Consider the following 18,995-nt stretch of genomic DNA (forward strand, 5'->3'; position numbering starts at 1 on the left):
TGTCAGCTCGAAAATCAGAATTCCCAGCCCAAGATAATAGGGGCGATAGATAGCAGGTGCCATTATCCGTGTGAACTAACTGGTCAAATTGTCTCAACATGGGCCCCACTAACAGGTGGCGTTGGTAAAGCTTAAATGTCACACTTGGAGACAACCAGGTAAGCTGGGCTAACGGCACCTCCGGTCTTGATTGCTCCAGGTTAACCCAAAGTTTCCGGCCTCCTGAGCAAACCCAATCAAAGATTCTCATCAGGACCACTGTATCATATGCATGGAAGATCCAAGCCCCCTCTTGTCTTTGTCTTGTCAGGGCCATTTTACCAATGTTATTCCAAACATTCATAAAGCTATTTGCAAAGAATTAAGTAAAATATTCAGGGAAGACAGCTAAGCAGGTATGACACTCCAGGCACGATATTCATTTTAATTATGTTTATCTTCTCAAGAGGCTTCTTAAAACAATTTCAGCACAGACTTCTCTCTATAATGTTTATTTATTAAAATTAGTAATAAAGATATTTTTGATTTTGTGAGTAGAGGTTATTAGTTTACCTTTCATATTTCATTTTAGAATGATATATAACTTTACAGTGCCTACAAGCCACGTCTTTCTCTTTTAATCTACCAAACTGACAGTAGATTCATATTATTTCCATGATATGATTTTTATTATGTGTCCATGCAGGGGAGGGCTGGCAGCCTAAGGCCTGGGGGGCAAGTCTAGTCAAGCGGCCCATTCCGCCACCAAAGCGGCTGCGAGCGACATTGAAAGTGGCCGCCGTGCAGCAGTCACTCCACCGGCGCCTAATGAAATTAAAGCGGCCGGCGTGCACGCACCGCGCCGCCCAATAGCCGTGCCTGACATGGGCGTAGGAACCGGGGGGGGATGTGGGGGACAGATCCCCCCCAGTAACTCATGCGGGGGGGACCGATAATGAAGAAATCCCCCCAGGGCCGTAGGACCCCCCCCAATAGAAACATAGCAAATGCGGCCCACAAGACCTCGAGGTGCGGCCCGTGTAAGATTGGCAGCCAGGGCAACCAATCTTACGCGGTCTGCACCTTGAGCCCTGCTACTTACCTGTGGGAGGGTCTTCTGTACTGCACAGAGGAAGTGGAACCCAACAGAGTTCACGTGACATCACATCACATCCTGCTTCCTCTGGCAGTACCAGAGAACGCAGAGAGAGGCCGCGCCCCCTGCTGAAGTCTGTGAGCGGCATCGAGGAGCTGCAGTGCAGGTAAGGGGGTGGGGAGGGTGTTTGAATGAGTATGCGTGATTGAGGGAATGAATCTGTGAATGAGTATATGAATGAATGAGTGTGTGTGTGATAGCATGGATGTGTAAGTGCTGGAATCTAGGCATGATGGGACTGTGATTGCTGTTAGCAATCACACTCCTATCATGCCAAGTCAGCCAGTACATGCTGAAACCTAGCTAGCTGCCCCCCTTGTGTATTGATGCTGCCAGCAATATGGGGTCTGCACATCACTTACAGCCACCCTGTACCAGCATGTACTGGCTGCCTGGGTATGATAGCTGATAGCTGTTAGCAATCACACTCCTTTCATGCCAAGTCATATTGCTATTTTTTTTGTCCAATTGTGGTGTGTTACCTACTTTTATAAAAAATGTGAGTTTTTATTATTATTTTTAAAGGTGGGGGGTCATTTTCGGTTTTGGCTAAGTGAACCGTGAATGTTTTGGTCCAGAATTTTCCTTTTGGTGCATCCCTAGAGTCCTGAATTTGTAGTCACAAAACTTTCTAGGCCCAGAAATCAGTGAGAGGAAAAGTAAAGGTTTTGTGTCATTTACTTTATTTTAATCTGCATATTTTATTAAAGGCCATATTTTCTCACAGTGAAAAATGAGTGCGGCCCGCGCACGTATACAATTCTGATGGAGTGGCCCACGGCAGAAAAAACTTGGACACCCCTGGGGTAGACAGTGAGAAGGGGGGGTAGGGAGAGGGTAGACAGTGAGAAGGGGGGGGTAGGGAGAGGGTAGCTAGTGAGAAGGGGGGTAGGGAGAGGGTAGCTAGTGAGAAGGAGGGGTAGAGAGAGGGTAGCTGTTGAGAAGGGGGGTAGGGAGAGGGTAGCTAGTGTGAAGGGGGCGGTAGGGAGAGGGTAGCTAGTGTGAAGGGGCGGTAGGGAGAGGGTAGCTAGTGAGAAGGGGATGATAGGGAGAGGGTAGCTGGTGAGAAGGGAGGATAGGGAGAGGGTAGCTAGTGAGAAGGGGGGTAGGGAGAGGGTAGATAGTGTGAGAAGGGGGGTAGGGAGAGGGGGTAGATAGTGTGAGAAGGGGGAGAGGGGGTAGATAGTGTGAGAGATAGGGAGAAAGTGGGGATCTGATGGGGGAAAATGCTGTCCCCCCCAGATTTTTAGGGGTTCCTACGCCCATGGTGCCTCAGCTCTTTATCCCATCCCTTTTAAGACGTGGGATGAAGAGCTCAGGAATGGCCATTGGGCCTGACTGTCGCACGATGCAAGGGCATACCTAGAGTATTTGGCACCTGTGGCAGATCCTGTATGTGGCACCCCCCCACACACACACTTCAAAACTGCATAGTTTCTATGGTTAGGCAAACACTGACAGGGGTACAGCAAAATTGTTATCATTATATACTGAGGCACACATTGACGGTGGTACAGCATAACTGCTAACATTATATACTTAGGGATTACGCTGTACCACCGTCAATGTGTGCCTATACTTTGAGCCAGACACTGACAATACTGCAGTACAACCCCTATCACTATATACTAAGCCAAACATTGATGTGGTGTAGGCCTAACACTTCAGTGACTGGCTTAGTAGATAGTAGGGACGCACCGAAATGAAAATTCTGGACCGAAACTGAAAATTCTGCATTCATTTGGCCAAAACCGAAAAAGAAAAAACCTTTTAAAATACTTTATTAAAAGTAACACACCAAAATTAGACAAAAAAAAATCAATAACAATATTAATATATATATATATATATATATATATATATACATACATATATATATACATATATATAATTAACAGCAATCACAATCCTATCATGCCCAGGTTCTAGCATGTACTGGCTGACTTAGCATGATAGGCGTGTGATTGCTGTTTGCAATCATATATATCTATTAATACTGTTATTGAATTTTTCTATCCAATTTTGGTATGTAATTTACTTTTAATAAAAGTGTTGTTAACACACCACAGTTGGACAAAATTTGATAACAGCAATCACACTCCTATCATGCCTAGACAGCCTCCCTATGCCATGCTATCCCCCCACACTTCCATGCAATCTGAAACCCTCATTCACAAACATTCATCATAAACTATAGCATAACACCCATCACTCTCACACACTCACTAATATTTTCCTACCTTTCCTCTGGCACTGTCACTTTTCCTCCTCCTCTTCATTCTTCCTCTTCTTCCTCTTCTGTGTCCCGTCCTTCTGGTGCAGAGAGCGCGGAAGACGGTGGGCGTGGCTTCAGTGTTGTGAGCCGAGATTTTACATCAAGTCCCGACGCACAGCCACAGTTGCCGCGTGCATCGTTTTTGGAGGCGTGCCGGCACTAGTGATGGGAAGTTCGGATCATTAAAGTGAATCGGATCATTTCGACTCGTTCACTGAAATGATCCGATTCATGATCCGAATCTTCAGATCACTCAGTGTGACTCACAGGAGTTACTGTTTTCCAGTAACTCCGTGCAGGCACACTAACGATTGGCCCCGCCCCTTTTATTAGTCAATGAACCCTCCTGCCTGCCTACTCGAGTGATGTCAGTGAAGGCAGAGAGTCGTTCAAAGATTCGGATCTTACAGGGATCCGAATCTTACAGTGATCCGGATCACTGTAAGATCCGGATCACTGTAAGATCCGGATCTTTGAAAGACTCTCTGCCTTCATTGGGATTCGAATCATTCAGATAATATCACCATACTTTTATAAATAAATTCATTAATAATCACTGCCCCCAGGATTTACATTCCTCTTTACCTGCAACTGCACCTTAAGCTAACTTTATTAAATTAATTAAATTAACCCTCACCGTTAAATTAACCCTTAACACCCCATCAACCATGACTGCCCCTAAAATTAACCCTTAACACCCCATCAACCATGACTGCCCCTAAAATTAACCCTTAACACCCCATCAACCATAACTGCCCCTAAATTAACCCTAAACACCCCATCAACCATAACTGCACCTAAATTAACCCTAAACACCCCATCAACCATAAATGCCCCTAAATTAACACTAAAGACCCCATCAACCATACCAATTTATTAGGTAATTTATCTGGAGTACATGCAATTAATTTAGGGGCAGTTATGGTTAATGGAGTATTTAGGGTTAATTTCAGGGGCCCTTATGGTTAATGGGGTCTTTAGGGTTAATTTCAGGGGCCGTTGTGGTTGATGGGGTCTTTACGGTTAATTTCAGGGGCAGTTATGGTTGATGGGGGCTTTAGGGTTAATTTAGGGGCAGTTATGGTTGATGGGGTATAAGGGTTAATTTTATGCTGATGACTGAGGGTTAATTTAATTAATTTAATAAAGTTAACTGAAGGTGCAGTTATAGATAAAGGGGGGCAAACTCAGGGGAATCTAAATCCTGGGGGCAGTGAACATTATTAATGTATTTATTTATAAAAGTATGGTATCAGTATTATTCTCTGAATGATTCGAATCTCTGTAATATTCAAATCATTTGAATCATTTGAATCTTCGGATCATTCGAATCTTTGAACGACTCTCTAACTCTATGAGTCATCATTCCTCTGTGAATTAATGAGCTGTAACCTGACCCCAGAGTCTGTGTCTGAGTGCTCTGCAGATGACTCACTCTAGGATCAGGTTACAGCTGCATGATTGGGAAAAGAAAAAATGTCGGTGCGCTAAGCTAGTCTCAGGCTCAAATAATACTGTATTTGCAGCATGCTCACACTGTTTGGTAGGCCTCATATTATACATTTGTATTATTTGAGCCTGAGACTAGCTTAGCGCACCGACATTTTTTATTTTCCCTGTTTGCACATATTTGAGGTTGTTGGCTCCTCATCAGTCTGGTTGCAGCTTGCTGTCCAGGGGTTAAATGGGAGGAGGTTTAATTGCACCTCCCCCAACACATTAATAAGGTTTTGGTAGCGGTATAAACTGCTTTGTGTGCCCACTATGTAGGAGGTGAGAGTAGGATCTCACCCTATTGAGAGTGTGCCTTGACGTGGCGGGTGAGCTTAATTATGCTTTGGCCAATTCATATAACCAAAACCTCTCATTTATATTATGTTTATATATTTGTTGCCAACTTTATTAGGGTGAGAAGCGCAGACAGTATTTTGTTTTTTGTATACAGCTGCATGATTCACAGACTGAACTGGCACTGCTACAAATGAATCGTTCAGTCTACTGACCCGATTCATCCGAATCACTAAAAAGAATCGGATCAAATGAACGATTCGTTCATGATCCGGACATCACTAGCCGGCACCCCTCAGTGAGCGGCACTCCAGGCGGACCGCCCCCCGCCAGGTACGCTACCGGCACGGCGGACAGTCCCGGTGGCAGCCGCTTAGTTTTTAACTTTGCGGCTGCCATGAATGTTCGTCTGCCGGCCACCCGGCCAGCCCGCTGGCCCGAATTCAGGGCGGCCTGGGGGGCAATTGCCCCCCTGCCCAGCATGCCCCTGTGTCCATGGCAACTATCAATACTGCAGGAAAGATGATATCTATATATAATACATGTTGCCTATTAAGTGCTTGTTAGAACGCAAAACATGTAGGGCAAATGGAGAAAGGGTTAACCCCCATTTTCCTACCCCCGTCTTCTGTTTTTTTATTTGTTATATTTAATAAAATTCTATTCTTTTTTTAGTCCATTTTTAATTGGGAGTGATGCTTTCTTCTTTCATCATCAATGTATATCACACATTGAATGAGTTATTAATATGGATCAAAATGGCCCTTATGGAGAATGTGCTGGATTTTTCTCATGCCAGAATACTGAGAATATATTATATTACTGGGTAATCCTGATTAGTAGTATGTTAAATAGTCTTTATTAAACTTTTTTCCTTCAAGATATATTATTGTTTATGATGCTCACTGGTCAAAAGCTGTAAGAAATAATGATAATAGTTATAAATCAGTTCATATACATTGAGCTCTAACATAGAATTGCAAAAAAAAAATAAATAAAAAAAGCCAGAGGGATACAGTCCCTTCACAAAATATATCTCCTGGTTTCTCCCCCTCAACGCATTCCACCAAAGAGCCCTTATCAGTTGTTAGGCCTGGAGGATAACCTTGTGGTATTTGGTTATGGAACCCAATGGCAAGGACCAAAAAGAGGTTCAGGTAATCTAAAACGTCAAAACAGAAGGAGTAGACAAGCCGTAGTCAGGAACAGACCCGAGGTCAAGGCGGGCAGCAGGTAGCAAGGTCAAAAGGATAGCCGAGGTCTGGTAACTAGGAAGCCGTATGGAAGGACCAGGGATCGGGAGCATAAACAGGAGTAATAACACTGGGGTATCTTCTGCACAAAGGCTCAAGATAACCTAGCACTGAAGGCATGGTGCAGAGGGTTTTTAAACTTCCTGGTATCCGAGGTATGCCTCCGTTGGCAGAGAAATGGAAGGAGAAGCAGCAGTATGCAGAATTCCATAGGGTATGGCGATACCTGGAAATTTGATTCTTGCTTCTGCCATATTGGATGGTGGAACGCATGCACCTGCCATATTCGCTGCTGTACCGCACGCGTGTGCTGCTCCAGGGAACCTGGGATCGTCGGTGACCAGCGTGGAGGAAGTCAGGGATGAGAGGACACCCACGTGGGAGCTGGGAGCACCAGGTAGGACCCGGTTAAGGGTGTTGCGGACCCGAGGACCACGACATCAGGGTCCACTGTACATTGATATGCAATTACTATTGTTATCGTTCAGAGTCCATTTTTTACCTTTGAACAAAACACAAGTGCATATGTCTTTGTAAGTACATTTCAGATAATGAAACAATTTCTCTCTAGTTTTATCTAGTAACCCTATTTTGTTGAATTATTATTATTATTATTGTTATTCAGCAGTAATTAAACTCACCATTTATTTTTTGGTAATATTTGTATTCCAATTGGGTTTCTCATTGTATAATCTATGCATTTTCGATTATACAAGTATTGTTATGCAGAAATAAGTTACTACAATTAATTACTTTTTTGATATCTTAGATAATGAAAAGGTGTTACAAAAAGCCAATGATGATGGCCATCCTGATCTATAGACTTGTCTTGAAGACTATTTATTGATTCGGTTTACAAATGAGTTTTTAAAAACAACAATGATCTTAAATGAATGGGAAGAGATTCCATAGGGAAGTATATTTTTTTTTGTCTAGTGTTCTTCACTACTGGTGAATATGTTTAATGGAAACAGGCACAGCACATGATATCATGCTCTAGGAAGAGTCCATACTCAGGGCAGTCTTGATCTTTTTTTTACTCACTACACCAGAAAAATCTTCTTCAGCATAATGGCACCCCAGACAATTTGTGATTTGTCCATGAAGCATAATGCACACAGTATACCTAAAGTATTCCCTTTTGACCTACTGTGGAGAGTGCAAAATCCATATTATTATTCAGTGTTCTGTTTAGTAAAAGTCCATCTTAGAGATGGTGGTCCAAGAAGGTCTACATAGTACTTTGATGCCATTCTCTATATGGTGTATAATGTATATGATTCGTATATAATAATGTATGATTCGCTATACACAGTGGTCTTTTGCAGCTTATAGATTTGTTACTTCTCATAGCAATATTTGGCTCCTAGGTATCTTAAAGTTATGTGCCACAAAGTACCGATGTTTTGAGGATTTTTGAAGATTAAGAGATGCCGTTATATTTTGGGATGTTGTTTGAAACTTATTTTAAACCCCCTGGGGTTATCTTCAGTAAGCATGTCTTAATTTATACAACTTCTTGCCAGAAATATAGTATTTTCGTGTGTATAACGTGCTTAGTAATGTACATTTTATGAAATATGTTATTATGGCACAAAAAGTACAAAACAAAAACCATTGAAATGCATGATAACACCATAAATTGGATGCCAGGGCTCATCATGATTTCAACACCATTATTCAGAACATTTTCTTAGCAGAGAAAGACCATTAAATCTTCCTTTATGTAAATCGTATGGACCCAAAATAAGAGTTTTAAAAGTGCATATGAAACATACCAAGCTTGCTATGTATATTTCCACATTATCGTATACCCTTATATAATGCTGCTGACCATGTTCTGCATGTTATCTGTTGCCACACATGGAATTTATATGAAATAATAAATCAATGGCCAACTTAAAATACCCCAGAGCACCTCTACGCTGTATTACGGTTAATCCCTGACATTTTAATGCAGAATCCCATATAAAGTGTATGGTATACACTCTATACTATGTATAGTAATATGCAATATTTAAAAAATATAAACAAGTTCCTTATTTAAGGATTATCACAGTTTAGCGAATACAACATGCTGCTTAGTAGTTTCCTTGAAAATAGATAATGCCGTGATTGATCATTTCTCATATGGCCCCATGTGGATTGTGGCTATAGAATCTGCTGATCCTATTGCTTCTCGGCCCTGCCTCAGCAGCTGATGATGTTTATGTGCACCAACTGGGAATGGTGACAGGCAGCTAGTTTTGGTAGTTGATGTCATTCAGTTTAGTTTGAAATCTTCAAGGACTCTTGTTTCTATATATAATTAGAAGAAGGCTGGTGTTGGAAAATAACACAAGCTTTTTTATTATTGTGTCAAATTCTGTGCCACTATAATAACAGTGTGTATCAAGGAGGGGGGGTGCAAATGACCTCGTAGTTTATTATTTTTCTCCAGATTATATTTTACATTTTTTAATTCATTTTTACATCTAGCTTTTTATAAAGTTATAAAGTTGAGTACTAACATTACTTTTTTGATATCTTAGATAATGAAAAGGTGTTACAAAAATGGTTAAGCTAGATGTCCTAAATGAAGATTGATTGTCCCTATACTATCCCAGACATTAACTTTTTAAAGCCAAGAACCTATTAATTTACATTGTCATTTCTAATAAGTGTTTAATAATGCACCATGCTGTGCGATGTTAAGATAATCACAACAATTCCTCTGTTTCGCTAGCATTTCTTCTGTTCTGCAATGTTCTAGATACCTGTGTTATGCTTTGTGGTGTTCCAGTGGCTCTGGAATGTTTTTAGATTGTTGTCATATGTTCTTCTCAATATGCCAATGCAGATTGCCATGTTCTTAATATTCTTACAATGTCCAACCACTTAGTGTTTTTTTCCTTATCAGTATTTATTAAAAAAAAATAAACAGAATGGGATTGGTGTGTTTCATATGTATAGCTGATGGGGTGTTGAAAATGTTGATAGTTAATAGTTCTGGATATCCATGTTTGGTTTCTCGCAAGCTCTCATGTTTCTTAGTGGTACAATACCGTTCCTCTTGAAAACATGTTTCTTTGCCAGGCTGATAATGAAACAAGTTATCACATTACCAATTTATTATTCAAGTGCCGCAATAGGAATGTATTTTTAGAAGGTAACCTCCTTTATCCTACAATGCAGAGCAAAACACAGGTACAAGTGCAAGAGTAAAATAATTTAGACATACAGTACACTTACACTTTATTTTTATCAGTGTAAGAAAGTGGAAGTTCCACTTCCAAGTAGTGCGATTGGTTGTGTAGCCAGAGGCATTATGCAACCTTACAGATCTCTGATCAGACCTCATCTAGAGTATTACCGGTATGTACAGTTAAGGAGACTCTGGATGTTCCAAAGATGCAACCCACCTGTTAAGAGGTGGGTTACTAAAATTGTGAATGGGTTGCAGAAAAAAAATATTTTATTAATAAAATATTATTATAAATTATCTCAATATGTCTAACTTGGAGGAGAAACGACACAGAGGAGATGTGATGGAAACATTCTGATGCATAAAAGTATTTACCAAAATGCATGGGTATATATCAAGAGAGAAGAAATGTTAGGACAGCATATTGTTGTCTAAAACTATATAGTCCTAGTCTTAGAAGTAATGAAAGCAAATAAAGGAGTTCTGTGCTATCTCTGCCCCCCCCCAAATAGCCTGCCTGTGCAAACTCTTAACAACCTGCTAGTGCCACCTCTGCCACCTAAATCCTGAATAGCCTGTCTTTGCCCACATCTTCCCCTAAACACCCTGCCTGTGCCACCTCTGCCTCTTGTTAGACATCCCCTTAACACCATGGGCATTAATATGGAACCTCTACTAAAGCTGTTACAGCCTCCATTCTTCTGGAAAGGTTTTCTGCAAGTTTTTGGATTGTGACAATTCAGCCAAAAGAGCACTTGTGAGCTGATGGTGGGCAAGAAAGCTGAGTTTAAAGTCAGTGTTCCAGTTCATCCCAATGGAGTTAAGGTCAGGGCTCTGTGCAGGTCACTCAAGTTCCACCAAATCCCATTAAACTGTGTCTTTATGGACCTTGCTTTGTGCACTGGGGCACAGTCATGCAGGAACATGAAAGGGCCTTCCCCAATCTGTTCCAACAAAGCTGGAAGCATACAACTGTCTAAAATATTTTTCTGCGCTGTAGCACTATGTCAACTGCCAAACCCAGGTTTGTCTATCAAACTTTGTTTATCACCACACAGAGCATGTGTCCACTGCTCCAGAGTCCAGAGGCGGCGGGCTTTACACTACTCCAGACGATGCTTGGTATTGTGCATAGCGATCTTCGGCTTTTGTGCAGCTGCTCAGTCATGGAAACCCATTTCATGAAGCTCCTGACACACAATGTTTGTGCTGATGTTACTTCCTGAGACAGTTTGGCGAGTGATGCATTTCACCACTCAGCAGCCCCACTCTGTGAGTGTGAGTGGTCTACTGCTTAGTGGCTGAGCTATTGTTGCTCCTAGATGCTTCCACATCTTGTCAAAGGTAGCATCTTATGACAATGCCATATTTAATGTCACTGAGCTCTTTATTCTACTGCCAATGTCTATGGAGATGGCTGCCTATGTGCTTGATTTTATACACTTGTTTGCAATGGGTTTAGGTGAATAAACTCAATCAGGGTGGCTTTGTACTTTTTGCCATATGGTGCACTTTTAATCATCTGGTTGGTAATCATGTGGGAGAACAAAATATATCTCAAATTAATGGAAGAATGTGATGGGGATGTTGAGAATTGTAATGAAATATGATCAAATAAGATGGATGAGGATGAGGTGAGTTGTTCCTATTTGGAACACTGTTAACATGGTTCATTGATCCTCGCAGTAAGGCTCTGTCATTGTTTCCTTGTAATCAAAGGGTCCAGTCGATGTGAAATAAGTTGTTCTCGGGAAATAAAAGATAACTATTTTAAGACATAAATACAAACCCACCTACGATAATAATAGCCCTGTAATTTGGGGTTCTACCTTCAGGTGGAATAAATGCCCTATTCCATTTCTCTAGGCATTACTTTTGCATTCATTTCTCTGTGGTAGGATGTTTTGTTAAACGCTAATAGCAGCTTTCTATAAATGTCCTAAGCTATTAAAAACAGAACACGCTGGCCGTTTAAAGTTGTTTCTGCCTTTAGCAGCCCTTGAAGGTTCTGCTTGTGTTAAGCGAATGCACTGTTCTTGGTATGGCTTTCTACATCTTTATGTTTTAGTCTTTCAGATGCAGATCTCGGTTAATGCTATTGCCTACTGAGATAATTACATTTGTAAATGAATAATTTATATTGGATTATTTATAACAAATCTACAGAGTCTTATGGTCCAATTGCTGTACCCGTGTCAACACAATGGGACATTTTTATTAATTCTACTAAGAGAGTGTTGAAAGTGGAACAATAAGGTATTACTGTTATTTGGTTTGCCCAAGAAATGCCCATTATAAGTTCGAGAAATGCAAGAGGGCAGCCCCAGATTGGCCATCTGCACCCCATTCTCACCGAATCCAGCAGCAGATCTACTGCTGCCATGTGCGGCCAGAGGCTAGACAAGCCTCTACGTGAGCATAAAATGTAGCATGCAGCCACGCAGATCCATCCAGGGCAACCTCATGATCCCAACTCTGGCAAGAGAGAATATGTATAAAAAGTCATGTTCATGCAAAGTTGAGAAAGTGGTCACCATAGGAAATGTTCTTCCTGATTGGATCATTCTGTTTCTGCTATTCTGATTTTTTTTTAATTTTGCACCTCCAATATAACCACCAATGTTATACTAACACTAAGAGTTTGTATTCTGATGTATAAGATGAGACCAATAACTGATAAAGGTCTCAGTCTTTGCATCATGACAAATGGGCAGACTAGATGGGCCCAATGATTCCTACCTATTTCCAAATTTATTGGAAAGGATAACATAACAGCCCACTTAAAAATATGATGTGATGGCATTTTCTATGGAATCCGCACAGTTACGCTGAAAGCCGAACAGGGTCGTAATAGGTATTGTCCCTATTAAGTATACCCGCTGCTAGAACACAGAGATTAAGAATACAAGGAAGCCTGTAACGCCTTCTGTAGTGAGCTGGGAGGGTTAATGTATTTTTAACAAATATATCACCTAAAACATTAAGGGACAGGCATATGTGTATTGTTTTTAACACCAAATATGTTTTCTATTGAAAGATAGATTGCATTTCAGAATGAGGATGACAAAGAACTGATAACATGTTCTTACCAAAACTGTGTTCCAGGCTTTATCAGAAATATGAGTAAAGAATGAACAGAAGGGACAGCATAGCTGAGGAATGATTTTAGGGGAAACTTGAGATTTGGATTCAAGAAATGACTAATGATCTGTAGTTTCATTTTTGCTACATGGATCTGGTGATTAATAATAATTTATGCTTCTCTATTCTTTTTTAAAGGCATGTGACAAGGACTGCTCCAGGCATCATTCTGCGGATATGCACCTTACTAAATAACATTCCCCTGGCCGGGGAAGCGAATAGTGGCGGCAGTAACTGGACACTGTAGTGGAAGGTGAGTAAAAATGTATTATTATGGCCTGGGGACCAAGAAAAAAAAGTATCATATAATGTCATTTTGTGCTCAGTTTAATGTATTTATCAGTTATCAGCATATTGATATTTGTTTCTCAATCTAATTTAAGCTCCTGGGCTCCCACGACTATATATATATATATATATAAATACATTTTTAAATATATACCGTATTTGCTCGATTATAAGACGACCCTGATTATAAGACGACCCCCCAAATCTGAATATTAATTTAGGAAAAAAAGAAAAAGCCTGAATATAAGACGACCCTATAGGAAAAAAGTTTTACCAGTAAATGTTAATTCATCTAAACTATTTTTTTTTAATAAAAGCTATGATTGAGAAAAATATTTTGGTTTTATTTCCTTCTATTTTCCAACCTGCCCCCCAGGTATGCACATCTGCCCCAGAAATGCCTTATACCCCCTATATGCCACTGTGCCCCATGATATGCCTTTAAACCCTCTAAATGCCACTGTGCCCCATGATATGCCTTTTGACCCCCTATGTGCCACTCTGCCTCCAGAAATGCCTTATACCCCTATATGCCACTCTGGCATTTAGAGGGTTAAAAGGCATATTATGGGGAAGAGTGGCATATAGGGAGGTTTAAGGCATTCAAGAGGCAGAGTGGCGTATAGAGGGTTAAAAAGGCATTTCTGGAGGCAGAGTGGCATTAAGGGGGTTAAAAGGCATTTCACAGAGCACTCTGCCTCCAGAAATGCCTTATGCCCCTCATTTAACACTCCCCCACCCCCCCCCAAAACTTACCGGTGCTTCTGACTTCCCTGTCATGTAGCCGGGGCAGCGTGTAGATCCCACGCACTTACGCTGCAGCCGGAAGGAGGACTCTGATCTCTGACAGCCGGGGAAGGTCTGCGCGATGGACGCAGACAACCCCCGCTGCTAGCCACACCTTCTTCCTGCTGCAGCGGAAGTTGTCTACGCGGATCGCGTAGACATCTACACGCTGCCCCAGCTACACACCGGGGACTCAGAAGTACCGGTAAGTGGGGCGTGGGGGGTGGGGACAGGAGGATCCAGGTCCCCTGCAGCTGCGGGGGATCTGGATCTTAGTCGTCTCATAGTCAGACCTATTTGAGGTCTGATTATAAGACGACCCTGATTATAAGACGAGGGGTATTTTTCAGAGGTCTGAAAAAAACCTCGTTTTATAATCGAGCAAATACGGTATATGTTGGGTGGATAATAAGGGTATGCATTTTTAAATGACAAAATGCTGTTTTACTGCAGACACAATTCAGTTTGCTAAAAAAAAAAAGAGTCTGTAATAATGTTGGCATACAGTTGCTTATAACAGACGCTAATTCATTATCAGGAAAAGGTATATTTATGGATGTTACCATAATATATGAAGGGAACTATGCAAACAAGAATTACGGTGGTAGAATTTACCACACAACCTTTTTGTCATCCTATATACACACTATATTCCATGCGTCTTATTATTGGAGATCAGTAATGAGTCATTTAATTCATTCTTTATGAAAAATTACAGTTTAATATAGCTAATATAATGCTGCTATTTATATGTATATTTATACAGTACATATATTAATCCAACATTCTGGTGGAAGACAATGCACTATTATGACACAGTAAGCGTTGGTTGCTTAAGTCAATTTTTATGATCATATGTCTGCGTTGGAAATATTTTTTTTTTCTTTCAGCAACATTCACATTCTGTTGCATATTAATAAAAATGTGATAATCCAGTGCTTCATTTCTCATTTTCTGCATACATAGACAGATAATGAATAACAGAATCTAAGTACATTCTGCTATCCAATGGGCTGCTTGTCCACACAAGTGAAACGCCTTATGGGTCACTGTAAATCATGTGGCTGTGTCTAAATGCAATCACATGACCCATAGGTTTAGTGCTTTATATGTTTTTGATGGTTATCATTCCAATCCAAAACCCATATGTCCATAGAACAGTAACACACAGAATGGCAGCTTCTTCTTGCAAGAGATTATGGCCTAATCCAGTGGTGTCCTTAATCTGCAGTGCACTATGCCACATATGATGCACAACCACATGGGGCTATTTAGAGAATGTACAAGTATTTTGGGAAAAGGGAGAGCAAAAGTGATGTGTCTTTGTTATTATGAGATGTCCATGGAATACAGGTATTCTTTGAGTTCCTGTGTCTCAATGAGCCAGCGTTGATGTATTTCTTTTACTGTAAAGTGTCATCCAGTGGTATACCCATGGAAGCTCCATGGAAGGTCTTTCCTGGGTTCCCTGTACCTGTAGGCTAATGGAGGAGCAGTGATTTTTGTGAAAGTACAGATCTCTTTTCACTTGTTCTATTGCTGGTCAGTTAGTAGATAAAAGGCTATGGTGTTGGAATGTGCCTCCTGACATATTTTTATGATGATTATAATACCATCAATCAACATGTATAAAGCCATGTAACCTGAAGCTTGCACACAGTCCTGAGTGGATGTGAAGTGAAGCAAACAGAATCATTTGCATTTGTGTCAGTTGGTTTGGTAAATGACTCTAGTAACATGATCATCTTATATCTTTGAGAATAATATTACGTGTCAACAATAGGAAACTAGTTCCCTTAGTAAACTTTTGTTGTTCTTTCCACTTGCTGGTCCAGTGACATGTTAAAAGCCTTGTATGAATGACAGTAACACGAGGAACATAGTCTGGCCAACAACTGTTTCTCCTGTGGCATGTTAGTTATTAATAAGGAGCATCATTAGAACACAAACATATATGTGGAAGGGTTTCTCAGGAATTCTTTTACTATCTAGACTGCAATGTTATGTTTTTGGGAAAAGGGGTACCTCAGAATTACAAATTCCCCTCATGCAAAATGTTGGCTTTATATTCTAATAACTAAATAGGGTGTCCCCCATCCATAGAGGTAATATGCTGTGCTCCCTACAAGAGTTAATGGTTTATTTAGTTTCCAAAAACTAAATAAACTAAAAATAAAAAATAATTTATAAGGTAAATTATAGGGTTCAATTTCTCAGTTGAATGTAGACAAATCTAGCAGCTTTAATAACTGCAAGAAACAACCACTGAACATAAACAAATATAACAAAAACAGGGGCAGTAAAGCAAGAAAATAAAAACACATTAAATAGCATAATTAAAAAAATAATCCTCAATTTACTCAATGTACTGCAGTGTTCCTTTTAGCATATTTTCTCAAACCCACTTTTCCATTAGCATCTTTTTACCTCTTAATTGATTCCTGGGAGGTTTGCCAACTTGGTATCCATGTAAAGTTCAAGAGGGTTTTCATCAATTACAAAGAATCACTCATTAGGTCTTTAGGACAGAATTCTGTCAATCTTCAATGGTGATACCATCTGGTGCTTTAGATAGATATATTGTAACCAGAAATATTTTTATAAATAACCCTTGCAATGCTGGCACCTGTTTAATGCTTTTTTGCCTTCATGCCCCCTCTTTTTTTCTAGTCAATTTTGCAGTTAATCAATTATGTTATTACATTTACATATTTTACATTTGAATATACAGTGTGTGTGTGTGTATATATATATAAAACTTCCATATGATGATAATGTGTAGTTCTTTAAACTGGGGTGAGCTAAGTGTTATGGTGCCTGGGTGCAGCATTCTACCGGCCCCCACTCCCCCAAGTAAATCATGTGCACATACTAACACCACACACATACATGCACACACAATCTCCCTCCTTTCTCCTCATCGCCCCTGACAATATAGCACACCACACAGTAACAAGCACACACATGTGAACAGCACACACTCACACATGCTAACAGCACACACTCACACATGCTAACAGCATACGCACACACACACACACACCATACACTAACATTTTAATGCCATAAAGTAACATACATTTATGTTAACACCATCTGCTCACACACACATGCTATCACCATGCACTCACTCTACCACCATACACACACTCTCCAACACCATACACTAACACTCACTTACTCTAACCATACACTTACAGATACATACATTGTGACAGAGAGTGTGAGGGAACTGTCCATCACTGGGCCCCATGGAGAGGACAGATTATGGACCCTGTCTCTGTGCCCTGTTGAGTGGGACTGTTGTCCTCGCCTGGGTCCCAAACTCCCCAGTCTTCAAGTGCACCCCAGTACTGGTTAGTGGGACAGGGGCCTCTTACAAGCTCCCCTGCATCCATAACTGTAGGAGCGACGGAGCTGTGCTCCCCGACTGAACTGGTTGCGGACCCGGTTGGGGTCTGGCCTCAGTTCAGCCTTCTTTTTAAGGGGAGATATGTGACAGAATGACCAGTCATGCAAGGCCCCAAGGTACTCAGAGATGGCTCCAGCCTGGCTGTCAAACAAAGATAGGAACAAACAAAGGTAGGAACCTGTTACATACATAAATACACACACACTTAATCTTAATTCAATTATCTGTGTAGCTCTTTCCCCCTCTCTGAGTCCTACCACCGCTGCCGTCCTACCACCACAGGGTCACGTTACACGCGGGTGCAATGCACCTTGGTCATCCACCTTAGCGCACCCCTGGTTTTAAATATATATATATATATATATATAAAGGATCTATTTCAGTTCCAGGATGATGTAGACATATTTTTACAGCTTGTTTAACTTAATTGAACCTGTTTAATTACTTTTAACTCAATTGGCTGGCCAGAGGTTTGCTTTGATCTGAATAGACAATCAGGGATTTTAAATTGAGGATAGCAGTCACAATGAGGAAATTCAGTTAAATTCGCTAAATGTGCACACAAGATTAGGTCATTAGAACTTATTGTTTGACTGTTTGCCCTGGGAGTGGAATTCATTACTAGTTAATATGATGTAAGCATTTGTTCTTTATTTTAATTAGTCTGTATTTTAGATTCAGTTCAGTTGAGCCACAAGTATCTTGTTAAAAGTAGTGGCCTCTACAAAGATGAACATTTGGCATGGATATTCCATCAGTTGCTATGGTGATTGCAAAACATTTTCTACTTTCCACGACAATTGCTTTTGTACGTTATTTATAACAGAGCAGTCTATGAGCAGAGACTAATTTAACTTTGAACATCACATTCTGGTAACTTTATACCTTTTTAAGAAAAAATATCTTCATGAAATACTCGTCGACAGGCATACTTTTTAATAGTCCTACATTGTTATCTCTGAAATTAGAGACACATAGACAGCATGGCTGCCAACTATCCTGCATATGATAGGATAGTCCTGACAACCTGCCTTGTGTCCCAACTGTCCTGGCCATTGTCTTTATCAGCTGAGCTGCTGGCAGTTCTGAGGCAGTGTATATCTACAAATGAGGTGGAGACAGGGCTTTCACTTTAGTGGAATGTCCCATGGTCATACCTGGGAACTTCTCGGCTCCGGCTACCCGGAGCCTTCCCTTGCGGTACGCGGCCAGGACTGCACACTGACGTCGGTGGGCAGTCCCGCTGACGTCGGTGGGTGGTCCCCCCTGACATAGGTGGGGGCGTTCCCGCTGGCGTCGGGGGCGTTCCCACTGATGGCAGCGGGAAACCCCTATTTCAAGGAAAAAATGGGCGGGGAGTGGGGCGTGTCAAGACCCCGCTCCCGCGACCCGGAGGATTCAGGTCTTGCCCCGGAGAACCGGAGGAGCAACGCTCACCCGGCAATCTCCGGGTCAAACCCGGAGAGTTCCCAGGTATGCCCATGGTGTCACAGAGCCATACAATTAACATGCAAGTGATGTCATCCTTCCTGCATTGGAATTGGGGTCCAGGAAATTGAGACAGAGCTGATTAAAACTTCAGTTTAACACAAATATATTTTGTAAAAGGCATACATTTTAGGATGTTAAAGATCATTGCATCCCAGCAGGGTGCATTTAATTTATGTTTTCACAGTGAATAAGCAAAACACTGCCGTAAGGACACTAAATAAATTGATATAACACTGTGAATA

The sequence above is a fragment of the Sceloporus occidentalis genome, unplaced genomic scaffold (genome assembly GCF_023333645.1).
Source record: "Sceloporus occidentalis isolate IW3139 unplaced genomic scaffold, rSceOcc1.0.p SCAF_358, whole genome shotgun sequence".
In the NCBI taxonomy this organism is placed as follows: domain Eukaryota; kingdom Metazoa; phylum Chordata; class Lepidosauria; order Squamata; family Phrynosomatidae; genus Sceloporus; species Sceloporus occidentalis.